Source organism: Aegilops tauschii, chromosome 3 (genome assembly GCF_002575655.3).
Source record: "Aegilops tauschii subsp. strangulata cultivar AL8/78 chromosome 3, Aet v6.0, whole genome shotgun sequence".
NCBI lineage: Eukaryota > Viridiplantae > Streptophyta > Magnoliopsida > Poales > Poaceae > Aegilops > Aegilops tauschii.
The window spans coordinates 626,518,165-626,528,184 of record NC_053037.3 but is presented as its reverse complement, the minus strand read 5'-3'; the positions used below and the strand labels follow the sequence as shown (position 1 = coordinate 626,528,184).

Below are 10,020 nucleotides of genomic sequence, written 5' to 3'. Positions count from 1 at the left end.
TTGCATGGGTGCCCTGGGGGGTTTATATAGGCCTACCCCCAGGGGTACAATGGTAATCCGGCCGAGTGTAGGACCCGGCTGTCAGTGTCTCTGGTCGCCGGCTTCTCCGCCGGCTGCTGGGGCCCGCCGCCTGGCGGGCCCCGCCGACTGGTCTGGTACAGAGCCGACAGGCCGCCCCCGTCGCTTGCGGGTCTGGTTGGCTGCTGATTACTGTAGCCGCAGTGCTAATGACGCATGCTTGGTCAGGGGAGCGTGGCTACAGTCCCGCCGCCTGGTGGGGGATCACTGTAGCCACTCCGTGTCTCTTCTGGTTAATGGCGCACGGACCCCGAGGGAGGAATGGGCCGCCTGCTAGAGGCCGGCCTCCCTTGGGTCCGACTTGTCGGGCTTCCACCGTCTTCCGGGCTCTCGCTGCCTGGTAGGGCCCGCCGCCTGCAGGCCGTACCGACAGGCCGTCGTGGGAACAGGGCTCCGCCTGTCAGGAGTGACGTCAAGGGTGGAGTGGCAACAGTCCTGCGCCGTGCGGAGATCTCCGCCTGTAAGGGGCACTGTGGCCGCGCCTTGCCCCGGACGTGGGGGTGATGGACTACACTGTAGCCACACCCTGTCTTGTCTTATTAATGGAGGCGCAGACTTTGAGGGCGCCGTGGGCCGACTGCTAGGAGCCGGCCTCTCTGGAGGCCGCCAGATAGGAGTCGGCCCGTCTTGGCGCCGTCTTCTGGAGGCCGGCCTCATGAGCTAGCCGGCCACCATAAGGCGGCGCTTCATTCCGGATGCTTATGGGGCGCAGCCGGCCCAATGTCTTGAAAGGCTCAGGGACTCGGGTTAGGCTACCCGTGGCCCATTACTCCGACAATCACCACCGAGGATTCAGGCGCACCGCTGGCCTAGCGCTTAGCGAGGGGGTCCTGCTGGAGGGAAGCATCGTCTCCTAACCCTAGCTTCTCATGGTAGGAACTCGAATCGGGATTGGATGGCGCCATGGGGAAAGGGACGACACGGCTCAGCCTCGGCATGTTTCTGTACCGAGGTATAGAATTATTGCGGGGTCCAATTTGCAATTTGTAAGTACTCCCATCTCGCAGCGCACAGCAGAGGATCAAGTTTCCATGTTTCCGTTGAACGTATGGTTTTCACTAGATATGTACTCTATAATTTTTTGGATGAACTTTTATAATAGATCTGACTTTTTTTGTCGGAATAGTTACAAATATGGTGCATGCATTTTTGTTGTTGTTGAGGGGATGCATTTTTTTGTTCGTGTGTACGTGGTATACGCATGCACGAATGCACGCCGAGGCCCCCGTCAGGTCAGGGTGGTTGCGTTGTGACCGGGATGCGTTACACCGGGCCCACCTGTCAAGTCCCCGCAACGCACGCGCGCGGCGGCGACTGCTCTGCATGCATGGTTGCTCCAAAGTCAGGGTTGACTGTCCCGCATGCGTACGTGCAAACGACGTGCCACGTACTGTCTCCTTGGACCGTGTCGCACGCGTACGTGCAGTTGAGCCCGACCACGTACACATGGACGTACGTACCGCCGCGCGGCCAGCCGGCCCCACGCTACATACACACGTACCGGACGTGGGTCGTGTCAGCTAGCCAGCATTCTCTCCGCGCATTATATGTTGATTGAAACTTCGCGTGCTACCGAACATGGGCGGTGTGGACGAGCTTCGCGCTGGTCCGGCCGTCCGTCACGTCGTCAACTGAAACAGACTTATTCAGTGTACTATGTATTGTACAGTACCACGCACGAACTGAAACAATGTAGTAGACCGAAAAAGGTTACTACTTGTTTGGAGATAAAACAAGAAGGGGAACACCGCAAGGTGTACAGGAGGTCGGGACCGCCGACGTCGACGACATCGTGCACCACAGGCATGGTGTGTGGCCGCCAAAGAGACGGCAGAGACGACGACGAAGAAGAGGCATATCCCACCCAGCAAGCAGCACAGATGTAACAACCACTGGGTTTGCAGGTGTTTTTTTTTTTTTTTGAATCATGGGTTTGCAGGTGTTTTTGCTTACGATGGTGGGGTGACCGACACCAGCACCAATACAATACCCCCTGCTATGCCTCTTGCCATACATAAACAGTAAGTAAGATGTAGGGTTAGGGCAATTTCAACGCGCCGACAATGCGCATGTCCGTTTGAGTTAAAACGCACAGCAACTGCGGCCCAACGTGCCGACGCAAACGGACGAGTGTCCGCATTTTGTCCGCATGCGACCCATATCAAGCCCAAATTTGAGCCGGGTTCGCGTCAGCGCGGACGCGCGCGACGCCCGCCCTAGTCCTCCCCTGGCCCGCCAGTCAGTGGCACATTGTCCATTTCCCTCCTCTCCCATCGACAGCCACCCCGCCCTTGCCGCTGCCGCCCAGTTCCCGTTGTACGTTGGCCATGTCGCCGCCCGCACCCACATACCTCCCCAGCAGCACGCCACACCCGACGACCGTTCTTGCAAGCATTGATGGACAGTTTTTGCCGCTGTCATAGCACCCCCACGTTCACGCCACCCCCCTCTCCTCCACCGCTGCCAGCAACGCTCCAAGATCGGCTACCTCCCTCGTTGGTCGCCGCCATGGTCGCCTCCGCGTCAACAGGCCTGCTGCCTGGTCTGGAAGAGACGCGGGGTTCTTCACCTGCCGGCTTCTTCCGCCACGCCCGCAAGGTGTTCGACGTTTCACCCGGAAGGTACAAATGGATAATGGCTATGAGTACTTTTCAACAACTTCATTTGCGATTCAGTTGATTCATCGTCCGACGATGAGGAGATTGTGGTTGCTACTTTGGTCATCCATGACCACATTAGTAGGCGGCGGCCGATGTTTAGTGGCTCGATCCTAGGGCATACTCCGGTTTTGAATCGCAACGGAGAAAGCGGCCATTGCCTACTCTGGCAGGACTACTTCCAGTCCGCTGACCCACTCTTCAAACACAACCTATTCCGGCGCCGCTTCCGAATGGCTAGACATGTGTTCAGTCGTAGCCGGGAGGGGGTGGTGGCATACGATAAGTATTTCGAATGCAAGAAGGATGCCCTAGGAAAGGTTGGCTTCTCCTCTTATCAGAAATGCACTGCAGCTATCCGGTGATCTTATTGATGAGTATGTCCGCATGAGCGAGTCCACATTCCTAGAATCCATGCATAGGTGGCTGTGGTAGCAGTATTTGGCTCGGAGTACTTGAGAGAGCCAATTGCTGGAGATACAACCCGGTTGTTGGCGATCAATGCCGATAGGGGCTTTCCGGTGATGCTTGGTAGCATAGATTGTATGCACTTGGAGTGGAAGAACTGCCCTTCTGCTTGGCAAGGGTAGTATAGGGGCCATGTGAAAGCTAGCACGGTCATACTTGAGGCCATGGCTTCACAAGATCTCTGGATTTGACATTCTTTCTTCGGCATGGCCGGCTCTCATAATGACATCAACGTGCTTCAGCGCTCTCCGGTGTTTGTAAGGCTTGCATAAGGCAACTGCCCAAAGGTCAATGTTCACTGCAACAAATGATACTACCTAACCGACGGTATCTATCCTTAGTGGACTACTCTTGTCAAGACAATCTCCAACCCGATAGGAGAGAAGAGGCGGGGATTTTCCCAAGCACAAGAGAGTGCTGGAAAGGATGTGGAGCGTGCTTTCGGTGTTCTTCAATCTCGATGATCGTTCGGTATTCCTGCTAGAACTCGGAGCACCAAGAAGTTGTGGGAGGTGATGACTGCTTGTGTGATCATGGACCACATGATCAAAGACGATGAGCGTGAGGATGAAATCTTCGATCAAGGGTTTCAGTTTCATGGTGAAAATGTTGTGCCTGAGCATGGAGAAGCGACAATGTTTGCACAGTTCACCGAATTTCATCATCAAATGCGTGATTGGAAAACTCACATTCAACTACAAGATGATTTGGTTGTGCATATGTGGGCTCACCTTGGCAACCAACAGATGTATCGGCTATTTTTTTCTTTCAAATATATTTGTGACAATTTAAATTTTATCTGATTTATAAACTATGAGATTTTATTTGGTTGTGAAACTATGATATCTGTATTTGGTTGAATTATGTGAATTTGTGCAATGTTTTTTATATGTACGCAAAGAGAGCAAAAATATGGCTGCATACCAGTCGTATGGACGAAAATCCCTCGGTGCATTGGGCGCACTGCCAACCCAAATGCGGACAGGGATGGACAAAACCCAAAACCCAGAGCCAAACAAACAAAAAGCGGACAAAAGCCGCATCCGTTTGCGTTTTCCGCATTGGAGTTGCCCTTCGATTAGTAAGCTTCAACTTGTAGATCTTTGACAGCAATCCACTGTACACTACCCGGAAAAGAAAAGAAAAAACTGTAGATAGCAGAGGATACGAGCAAGTATGTTATTATTAGAATATATAACTCACCGTGTAATGTAAGTATTCTGTTGTAGTTATATGATCCTCTTTTTCCCTTCTGAAATTTGAGAAATGAAAGTTTACCTTCTTTTTTTCTGCATTGTTGTACATGTCAACAAGTCAGCACACATGAAAATATCAGAAGGTGCATTTTGTTGGGCAGAAATCAGTACAGAATTCTGTTGTAGTTATATGATCCTCTCTTTTCCCTGCTGAATTTTGAGAAATGAAAATTTACCTTTTCTTTTGTCTGCATTGTTGTACATGTCAACAAGTCAGTACACATGAAAATGCAGTTTGTAAGCACACATGAAAATATCAGAAGGTGCATTTTGTTGGGCAAAAAGCAGTACAGAATTTGTTATAAGCAGGCACAATATAAAAAAATAACCAACTACAACACGCGCCCACCGTGGGGCTCGAACCCACGACCACAAGGTTAAGAGCCTTGCGCTCTACCAACTGAGCTAGACGGGCTTGTTGTGTGACTTGTTCCAAGGATCCTACACAATCTTTCTCCATTTACGTGTACAAAGAAGCGAGCACCTGCAGAAATCGAGGGGAAAAAGGAGATTATGATCGATCAGCACAGTGGTTGAATGAATTGAAAGCCATGATGGCATCTTCAGAATATGGTCAGACTCAGCCAATTGACATGTGTACCATGGGATAGAGCTCTATCCTCTTTTTTTTAACGAAAGAAAGAACAGTTATGCCCCTTGGCTCCATCACTATTGGCAAATGTGGGACCATGAAATCTATTTTAGGAACACACTTAACAGAGAGACGTCTTGGCCCCCGAGCTGGTTATAACAGATATTTTACAAAGCTCAAGCATTTTACAAAGTGATGATCAGAATATCAGATATTCCAGTAGTTTGTTCCTGTTGCGCCTCAAACGCGCATCGTCTTCTCTTCATAATTAAGGCTGCGGCAAGGATCTCTGGAATTTGTGCTCATCAAATTTAATACAACAACCAATACCCGGACATCCATCTTCTCCTGGTAGCTTAAGTTTCTAATGATATTTTTGAACTGAACTGCAAGCCACTAATTATGTTGAGAAAAATGGAAAATTAATATTATGATGCTTATTAGTCCACCTTCACGTGTTGTTTGCCTTTTCTAGTCTTCGGTATAGGGAAGTGTACAGCATCATATTTGAGACACCATTTCATTTCATCAACTGGACTGGTAGTTTTGGAATTCTACAACTGGTGGTAGTACCTCTGACTCTGAGAGCTTCTGAAATTCAATCCTACATAAATTAAAACCGTCAATTTTCTACTTAAGATGGAAGTTCTATTTTTGTCATTCTTGCTTGATTGTGTACCAAACGTCTCTATAGCATTGTTAACTCTTTCTGTGACATAACAAAGTACCAAAGCTAACAACAATTTAGTGTTGTCTTGTTTGGATCATACCCTCATTACCACGCACATGTCCTAAAATTGTTTCATTTCGGATTGCACCTTTACATGCCTTGGGATGGGTTTTTTGTTTGCAGGTGCTTGGGATTTTCTTTTTGACTACATGACACCATATCCCGAAGAAGTTTTAAATGGGCCATGACACTAAGGGTATCACTAACAATGCTTAATCGTTCAAGATATCATACTGACTCTAATTTGGCTGTCACCAAAAATCTTCACAATTGCATTGTCCATTCTTGAAATGATGAAACCTATTGGCATCTCTGACGATTATACCCCTTCTCCGATTAAGCTCATGTACTTGATAACTGTATGGCAATCTCCACACGCATGGGGATTCTTCGTAGAAAAAATGGTCTTATCTTGGATAAGAGTGAGGAGCGAGTTCCCCGAGGTCACATCAGAGTGGAGCCTTGATTTTGAAAGCACGGCATATGCAGTTGTTTACCGATGCGGATATCGACGAGGCTAGCGTAGGCTCTAAAAGCGCTGGTGATAGAGCTCGGAGAAAGGAAGCCCAATCCTTGAGCCAGCATGCCCTTGAACAGATTGAAGGCCTCCGGCATCCAGCCGCACAGCACAAAGCCTCCAATGATGGTGCTCCAAGAAACATACTTTTCATTACACTAACACTTTCATGATTTTTTGAATGGTATGAACATTTTTAAAAATTACTCGACCAAGATTTTACATTTTTTATCATTACAAAAATCATGGTCATATTTTGAAACGTGTCTACATTTTTAAATGTAATGAAGATATATTTTTGATGGTATGGACAATTTATTAAATTTCTAACAAATTTTCATATTTCATGAAATTTATTTTAGCACGGTGAATGTAAGTAAGTAATTTTTGAACACTTTAGATATATGTAACTCGCCTGATTTGTAAATTTGGGTAAGTCGATTTTCTGATCGTCCATTCTTTTGACAAGAATCAAACTGTATGTTTTTTTCTTGTGTTATTTAAAGGCATTTCAGGATGATTTTTGACTTGCCCCTGTTTGGGGTAAGTCGATTTGTTCTTAGGCTAGAATTTTGACTTGCCTCTGTTTGGGGCAACTCGATTTTTCATAGGCTGGATTTTGACTTGCACCTGTCTGGGGTAAGTCGATTTTTCTATTGGGCATGAAACCCCTTACAGATTGTCTCTTTTTTTGGGGGTTTCTATGCATTTTTAGTCATTTTTTTCCTTTTTACAAGGGTATTTTTAGCATCACTTTGGCTACATGTAAGTCGCCTCAAACTTGATTTTGTGTTAGTTCTTTTTTGCATTGATTTCTTCTTTGAAATTCGTGCTCCCGTTTTTACTGTTCTGCTCGGTGAGTTGTTTTGAGCTGGGTCTTTCACTGACCATGTATTTGGGTCTATCAGTTTCTTAACGGGCTAAATCACATTACTTGTGAGACTCAACCCTCCCCACTCTCCCTTTGTTTTTCATTATTAGTCGGTTTCTTTTCTACTGTGGGTATTTTTGGGATGTTGCATGAATATCAATGTATACATACAAATAGTACAAAATATATCTAAAACTTGCACTATTATATGATATATTCTTTACATACTGCAAAAAGTGCAATTTCGGTGCAAAGTTGTGTGCAAACTATTTTTTTGTTATTTTTTCATTTTCTATCTTCTTAAAAGGTAATACCAATGCCACTAATTTTTTATTCCTTATAAAATTTATTTCTTAAACTTTTTTAGTTATTGTTTTGTTTTCTTTCTTCTTTAAAGGTGATACCAATGCCACTAATTAATTCCTTCTTGGGAATTTTTTTCCAATAATTCCACTACTGTACGAAAGTACCCTTTTGCTCGCAAGCTCCTATGCAGCATCAATTTTTTTCCAATACTTTCTGAATTTACTGTTTTTTCTCTTGCAAAAAAACAGTAATTTCAAAAATTAGTAAAAAAATACTAATTTTATTTGGGAACATACATTGACGAATTCTCAATGTGCGTTCAAACTTTGGGCAAACAACATTCCAAAAGTTCTTCCTAAAACAAAATTGATACTCCAAAATACTTTCGAAAACAGACTTTTTGGAGTATCAATTTTGTTTTTTTTCACCAAGGCATTTGGATTGCTGTTTCTTCATGAAAATGTGTAGAGATGTTGAGTATTCATCAATGTTTGTTCCTAAAAAAGTTCAGATTTTTATATTAATTTTAATATTAATTTTTTCATGCGGGAGCATATGATCTCGCGAGCAGAAACAAAAAAAGTGTGTATGTTGTGTGCAATTTTATATCATTGTTTGTTGTAGATATATTTCATTTTCGTTTATCTTAAGGGGTAATACCAATGCCACTAATCCATTCTTCCTTAGAAAACCTTATTATTCATTATTTTATTTTAGTTTTAATTTCATTTTATTTCTAATTTGAGAGTAATACCAAATCCATCAATTCATTATTTCTTAGAAAAAGCTCATTATGTTGATTTTGATTTAGTTTATTTTTTCATGTTTTTTCTTTAATGGAATAAAACCAATGCCACTAATTCATTCATTCTCAGGAAACTTCCATTTTTGTGTGAAAACCCCACTATTACATGATTATTTTTGTATATTATGAAAACATTCTACGTAAATTGTATGAAATTTTTGTCAATATGTTTTTCATAAATCTTTAATTTCTTTCTTGTAAAAGGCAATACCGAAGGCACTAATATATTTTGTTCTTAGAAAACTTAATTATTATGATTTAGTTTTAGTTTTTATCTGATGTTCTTTCTCCTTAAAGGGTTATATCAGAGTCACTAATTCATTCTTTCTTAGAAAAACTTCATTATTTTGATGATGTTTTAGTTTTGATGTCATTTTAGTTCTTCTCTAATGGTAGTACCAATACCACTAATTCTTTCCTTCTTAGGGAACTTTTTTTAGCTTGAAAACTCCACTATTATATGCTTCTTCTTGCATATTATAAAGAACACAATTTATGTGTAAATTGTGTTTCATTTTTCATTATTTTTTTATTTTTTATTTGCTTTCTTCTAAAAGGGAATATGAAAGCCAATAATTCAATGTTTCTTAGAAACCATTATTGTTGTTGTTGTTGTTATTCTGTCTTAGTTTTTTTGCTTTCTTTCTTCTTAAAGGGTAAGACAATTATTCATTCTTTCTTAGAAAAACTTCATTATTTGATTTAGTTTTAGTTTTTATTTCATTTTATCTTTTATTTAATGGTATACTACCAATGCCATGAATTCACTCCTTCTTAGGTAACTTCCTTTTTTGTGAAAATTCAAATATTATATGCTTGTTCATGCATATTATAATAAAAGATAATTTGATGTAAATTGTGTGCAAAATAATTATTTGTTTGTTTTTTCTTCTCTTTTCCATCTAGTTTCTTCTTAAAGGGTAATACCAATGCCACTAATTCGTTATTCCTTAGAAACCTTTGTTTTTTTAGTTTTTTATTTCATTCTCCTTCTCCTTTAAGGATAATACCAAGATCACTAGTTCATATTTCTTAGAAAACTTTCATTTATATTTTAGAAAAATATTACATTTTCTTTCTTCTTTAAGGATAATAACAAAGACAATAATTCATTCTTTCTTAAAAAACTTTTTTTGCGAAAATTTCATTTATTATATGCTTATACTTGCATATTATAGGAAGCACAATTTCTGTGTAAACTGAGTGTAAATTTTTCCTTATTTGTTTTTTAGTTTTCTTTCTTCTTAAAGGGTAGTACCAATACCACTAATTCATGTTTTTAGAAAACTTATTTATTTTGATTTTTTTTATTTAAGGGTAATATCAATTCCACTAATTAACTATTTATTAGAATTGTTTTTTAGTTATTTCTTTCAGGTAAAACCAACACGCGTTAATAGGTTGTTGTTTTGCCTCGGCTCAAGAATTTTTGTGAGCTTATGTTGGTTTTGTTAGTGCATTCATGTATGTGGAGTAGGATGTGCTTTATTTATGGTGCTGACGGCTTACTCATATACACAATAGACCGTTGGCATGCATCACCATCCACGGTAAAGTAGTTACCCGGTTGTCATCTACTCATCTATACTTGTCCCCATGACCGCCCGCCTCGCCTGATCTCGGCCTTCCCACTACTAACTGACGACCAACAGAAACCCCCAAATGCTCGCCGGCACCAACCACTCTTTTGGCGGCTGATTATCGTAAATGCCCACTTCCCGCCAGTCACAAAGATCTACA

The 10,020-nt window shown here is 42.4% G+C and overlaps 1 non-coding gene across 1 annotated transcript; it reads right to left on the bottom strand.

The window, feature by feature from the left end:
- Nucleotides 1–4,801: 4,801 nt before the first annotated feature.
- On the bottom strand, nt 4,802–4,874 carry TRNAK-CUU (transfer RNA lysine (anticodon CUU)). The gene has a single exon. It is a non-coding gene; the product is annotated as a tRNA-Lys (tRNA).
- Nucleotides 4,875–10,020: the final 5,146 nt, after the last annotated feature.